This window comes from Bidens hawaiensis, unplaced genomic scaffold (genome assembly GCF_021521415.1).
Source record: "Bidens hawaiensis isolate Kalapana, Puna unplaced genomic scaffold, B.hawaiensis_p1.1 tig00028466_1, whole genome shotgun sequence".
NCBI classification, from domain to species: Eukaryota; Viridiplantae; Streptophyta; class Magnoliopsida; order Asterales; family Asteraceae; genus Bidens; species Bidens hawaiensis.
Window position 1 is genome coordinate 34,886 of NW_027505119.1, and position 6,159 is coordinate 41,044.

The 6,159-nt window shown below is 33.9% G+C and overlaps 1 pseudogene; it reads left to right on the plus strand.

The window, feature by feature from the left end:
* Positions 1 to 321: 321 nt before the first annotated feature.
* LOC143610849 (wall-associated receptor kinase-like 2 pseudogene) lies at positions 322 to 3,665 on the plus strand (annotated as a pseudogene).
* The last annotated feature ends 2,494 nt before the right edge of the window (positions 3,666 to 6,159 follow it).

Here is a 6,159-nt window from a genome sequence, read left to right on the forward strand (position 1 = left end):
AATGGCTCATATATTTCCAAGAAGATGCATTAATATGAAAAATGTTAATTTTAATTCTAGAACAAAAACTGAATAGTATACGGCCATTGCAAAGGGTCAGTTGTACTACCAGCATACCATTGCTGACCATCGTAATCTTTAATGTAGAACAATCCACGTATCGAATAGTATACGTTCCTCAGTATGGCCATTCAGCATTTCATGTTTATTTCTCAGTACGTTCCTCCATTAATCGTACCCATCATTATATATAATATATACATAAACAGTTAAACACCCCCATACACTCTCAGGCATAATTAATTGTTTTACTTTACAAATATGAAGCTGTTTCAAGCTTACATGCATCTCTTCATTTTCCTTTCTTTAACACCAACATTACTTGCAACTGAAAAGTACGCCAAGACAGAATGTAGTGATAAGTGCGGGGATGTAAGGATTCCATACCCTTTTGGAATCGGTTCGAATTGTTCTATCAATGAATGGTACACCGTTGTTTGTAACTCATCCAGGCCATATCTATCTAAACTCAACCTGGAAATCTTGGAGGTAAAGTTGGAAGATCAAACAGTTACTGTTAATACAACAACTATCTCTTATTGCCAAGATCGAGCTAAGAACAGCAGTCAGATTAGGAGCATCGATCTTCGTAGTAGCCCCTTCTGGTTTTCCGCAAATAACAATAGATTTGTTTTTGAGGGCTGTGGTGATGCTACTATGACTGATGATGCAAGTGTGGACACTAGGTGTTCGACTTCTTGTCCAGAGAATAACAATGCCGTTGGTATAACTACCAAAGGCTATTTTGGTTCTAATCGTTGCAAAAAGAAAACTAATCGTCGTTTTAAGTATTACAGCATAAATCAGACGAGTTGGGGTAGAGATGAAGGTTGTGGGTATAGGATGTTGGTGGATGAGGAATCATATGGTACACGAAACTCTTCTGTTGCTTCAGTTCCGGTATCCCTCATATGGACCCTTACACCCATTGAAACAGAAGACTGCTGTCAAGGATCTTTCATTAGGTTTCGGATATTTGATACTTTAGCGGTCTCACGGGAATGTTACCTTCAATTTCCCTACACAGGAAACCCTTATTTACCAGATGGATGTCAAAGTAAGTATATCTGTTTGCTTTAAATTTGTGACAGAAAACATATTCTTGATCATCTTAATTATATGACTTTTGTTTGATTAGTAAGGGAAGAATGTGCAAACTGCTTTGATCCCTATTCATGCCGCTACAATAATATTACATACGATGCCATTAATGGCTCAAAATATTTGCCAACTTCACTTGTCCAGTTATATCTTACCCTCTATATAAATCTGGAAGGGAATCATCTGCGGGTGTTATTCTAGGTAAATAATCTCTGCCTATTTGATATCTTCACACATATATACTAGATGTATTTTAGTGTAATTGAATTGACTTCTTAAGCAATATGAATAATAATCAACAAATAAACCAGGAGGTGACCAGTGCACACTTTTTCTGAGTTTACTGTGATCTTCAACATTAGAACTTCATCGATTCTTAGGGTCCCTAAGTATTAGGGGGGGGGGGGGGGGGGGGCTCTATAGAAGCAATGTTTATGAGGCGGCAACCTAGCGAGTTCCAAGGGACAAAGCTAAAGGCGGTTTCCAGCCAATCAGCCATAAACTTGCAAACATGAATTATTTTGATCTAAAACTACCTTTTTCTCGACACTCAGAATATTCAAGTGTTACATTTAACGATCCCCAACAACATATATGTTCTTGACGTGCTGGCCTGGCCAGTGTAGGTAATTGTAATATATTTAGGTTAGACATGCAGGTGACTAACTGAGTAATTATGTCTAAATTATATAATCTAAGAGAAGTGGTGGTCTATACAAATAAATTAAAAGAAAGAAAAACAAAACTCTACACACGGTACAAGTAAAAGCAAAAACGAATGCAACAACAAAGATTAGAACCAGGGGCTACTAGTACTAGTTGATAAAACACGAATTAATCAACTCCAGCATCCAACAATTTCATTTATGTGGTGCACATCGTTTTGCATCCATTATCCACTTAAAATGTGTTGACTTTGATTCTTCCATGACATGCTGGATTTCATATAGGGGTAATTTTGGAATACAAGAAAATTGATTTGTGTTTGATTCTTCTTAGTCTGAATTTGATATACGATAATTTTGGAATACAAGAAATTGTTTTGAGTTCGATTCAAGTTTAAGGAGTAAAAGAAAATGTGACAGAAGGTGACTCGATGACTTATGACATCAGTAATTTCATGTCTTATAATATCTGCAACTCTTTCGTATGTAGACTGTTTGCAAATTTACTTAGTTTTCATTTTGTTCGCTTGACTTAGGTGTTAGCATAGGTTTGGGTACACTTCTTCTTGTGACAACCAGTTATGCATTGTACAAATGGATCAAAAAAACTAAAGAAAGAAGACAAAGAAAGAGGTTCTTTAGACGAAATGGTGGTATACTTTTAAAACAACAACAAGAAGCCGACCCATCTTTAGTAGGCAAGACCATACTTTTCACATCACGTGACCTAAAGAAGGCCACTGACAACTTCAATGAGAACATAATTCTAGGTCGAGGAGGCCAAGGTACCGTGTATAAAGGGATGTTGGTAGATGGAAGGATCATAGCGATAAAAAAATCAAAAGTTGTTGATGAAAGCCAATTAGAACGCTTCATTAATGAGGTGGTCATTCTTTCCCAAGTCAATCATAGGAACGTAGTCAAACTATTGGGATGTTGCTTAGAGACAGATGTCCCTTTGCTCGTTTCTGAATTTATTTCAAATGGTACCTTGTATGATCGTCTTCATAAAAAAATTATCGAGTTCCCAATTTCCTTGAACATGAGATTACAAATTGCTACAGAGGTTGTAGGAGCACTTACTTGCATTCGGCAGCTTCCATTCCAATATACCATAGAGACATTAAAACCGCTAATATACTTTTGGATGACAAATACAGGGCCAAAATTTCCGACTTTGGAACTTCAAGGTTTGTTTTAGCAGAGAAAACTCATTTGACCACTTCAGTCAAAGGTACGTTTGGCTACCTTGATCCTGAGTATTTCCAATCTAGTCAATTTACGGAAAAGAGTGACGTTTATAGTTTTGGAGTTGTTTTGGTTGAAATGCTAACCGGAGAAAGAGCAATTTCCCTAACTAGATTTGGTGAAACTAGAAGTTTGGCTACACACTTTATAGTGGCTATAGAAGAAGGGCGTGTTATGTCTATTTTTGATGAAGTGGTGATTAAAGAGGGTACTAGGGATGAGCTTCTCTCATTAACTAATCTTGCAATGCGGTGCTTGAATATGAATGGTAAGTATAGACCAACGATGAAAGAAGTAGCTATAGAGTTGGAAAACATACGAACCACACACATTCCCTCTACGGTTCAAACTAATACCGGGCCTCCCGTGTGTGAAGGGGAAGACCTGATGCTAGCATATGGTGAATCGTCGTCAACATTCTTGAGTTTCAATGATAGCACAACTTTATTTGAGAAGATGTAAATATTTGTTTATTGTTTATAATAGATTATTGTTGTCATATAGCTATATATTTGCAGAGTACGTAGTAGAACTTTATGTAATAGTATGTAGTTATATGTATATGAGAAATACGACTTTACTTTGTTTTCCTTAGAATGATGATAAGTTCTTCATGTAAGCAATAGAAAACATGATAAATATTAAACCTATGAACCTGTTACAACATGGAGAATAGTAATCGCTGCAGAGTATGATGTAGTCGACATGATTGTCATCTTGATCGAGTTCCCCTTTAGGATGTATAGTTAAGGATGGTGTTATGGTTCTTGAGAGGAACCCGATTTAGGATAGAGGAGACACACAAAATTGTTATGTGTGTGTGATTAGATTATGATGTTATTATTCTCTCTATATATACACCCAAGGTGAAACCCTTTATTAGTTAGTAAAGGTAATATGGTCCATCAACAATTACCAAACTAGTATATAATAAGGTATAGTTAATATTTTGATCTATTATAATATAAATGATTATAATGTCTATATATATATATATATTATATTTAATCATACGTTCCCCCACTTGGCCGAGTAATCATTTATTATGAGTATTAGATAAGCCTGATCAGGAGTCAATATTCATTTTAGCTTTAAACTCAAACTGGAGCAGAGAAATACATTCATTGAATTGAAAATCAGCTCAAGACTCCCATTAATCATACTGCAGTTCTTATTTAAAACATAAGTAGTTATGATCAAAGTTTTCAAGTAAGCCCTTCAACGTTTGATTTGTATAATAATTTGTCTATATATCATTATGCATGCAAAACATATTAAGAGACATACAAAATCAAAACTGATGAGGAAAATTAATAGTTAATCATTCATAGTACGATATGCAGTTGTGCATGGTCGTTAGTAATCCCGTCTTAATTATTAAGCGCTTACATAAGACTTATGGGCGATAGACTTTTAGTTATCGGATCCTTAAGCATATCATGAATGTATTTGATACGAAAATTTAGATTCCTCAATTCGTTTATAAACGAATAACTAATTTCATATCGAAGTTTAATGTAGCACCAGTCGAACTGTTACTGTTGGAGAAAACATGGTAGCTGACTTCATCACAATAAGTCTTCAATATATAATATATATGGAGTTTAATAAAACTTATTAGTACACTAATAAATATTCTACAACATTTATTGCTAATTGTGTTGTGATTAATCGACATATTATGTCATTATAACTTAGCTTGTTGTTATCAGTTCATTATGACTCCTCCATGAGATAGATTTATCTATTGACATAAGAATATATCCCAACATTTTGTTATATTTGAATATAACAAAGTTTAGAGTAATCAACCGGTTTGAGTTCTCACTTTTCATTTAAATTATCTCAAATTATTATGATACCATCATGTAAGGGATATCTCTGACATTTATTATATCAAAGTGTGTATGAGCAATGCTTTGACTTATGTAAAATATACTTGTCAAAAGAATGTCATCTATATAAGGACAAGTTTGAGTTAGCCGCTCCCACTCATTTTAAGGTAGGTACATTAATCCACTTGATTCTTGATGAAAATAAGTATTTCATCACATTATGATGTTTGGATAACCCATATATGGATTTTATTGACTTATAGACTAAATGTTCTTTGACCTTCAGTTTATAACTTTAGGCTATTTTATGAACATATAAATATGTAAGCCAATTGTTACGGAAAGTTGTTTTAATGTTCATCTAATGTAGCTCTTAATTATTATAAGCTACTAGAAAAATAATGATCCTTAAAGAAATCTTTTGTAATATAGGTAAGAAGATTCTTTGATAGTTGGTTTCTTCTTGAATATAACATTTAGCAATCAATCGTGCTTCTTAGTATCTTAACTTTTTATTTTATTTTATTGGGATTTAGTTTAGTTATGAACACTCTTAGGTGATTCAACCAAATCTCAAATGTTATTTTGACTTATGGAGTCAATTTTGCTTATAATAGCTTTATTCCATTTAGAAGATTGATTGATATTAATAGTTTAATTAGAAGGGTTAGGATCATTAAACTTTCCAACATCCATTTCAACTTTAGTTACGGAGGTTACATAATCATCATTGTCAGTAGGGTTTAAAACATAGATGGTCTCCTCAGTTGATTATTGGGTAATTTTAAAAGTCTTGGTTTTATGGATTAGCTCTTGGTTAGGTTGCTATTATTTTAAGGATTCTAAGTGTGTAAGAGTTGGTGCAATATGGTGTACAAGAGGTGTAATCGGAGTAAAATTTAATGACTCTCTTCCCCCGCCTATTGTACTTCTGACAAATTATTATAAGGACTTTTACTGCTCCCACTAACCTTAGAAGCCTTTAGGAAAATTTGCATGCTTATGTTCAATATTTAAAGACCAATAAATTCTAATATAAAAACAAGTTAATGATGTAAGTCGTCGTAGTTTCTCTTGTGAGGATTATTTCAGTAAGAAATCAGAGTATGCCCACACTTAAGAAACAATGAAATTTTTGTAAGAGTAGTAAATTAAACAGAGATAAGTTTTGATGAAATAGTGTTGTGATGGAGCAGTGGGAGTCTTGTACAGGAGGTGTAATTAAGATAATATCAAGTTTTCACTGCCCC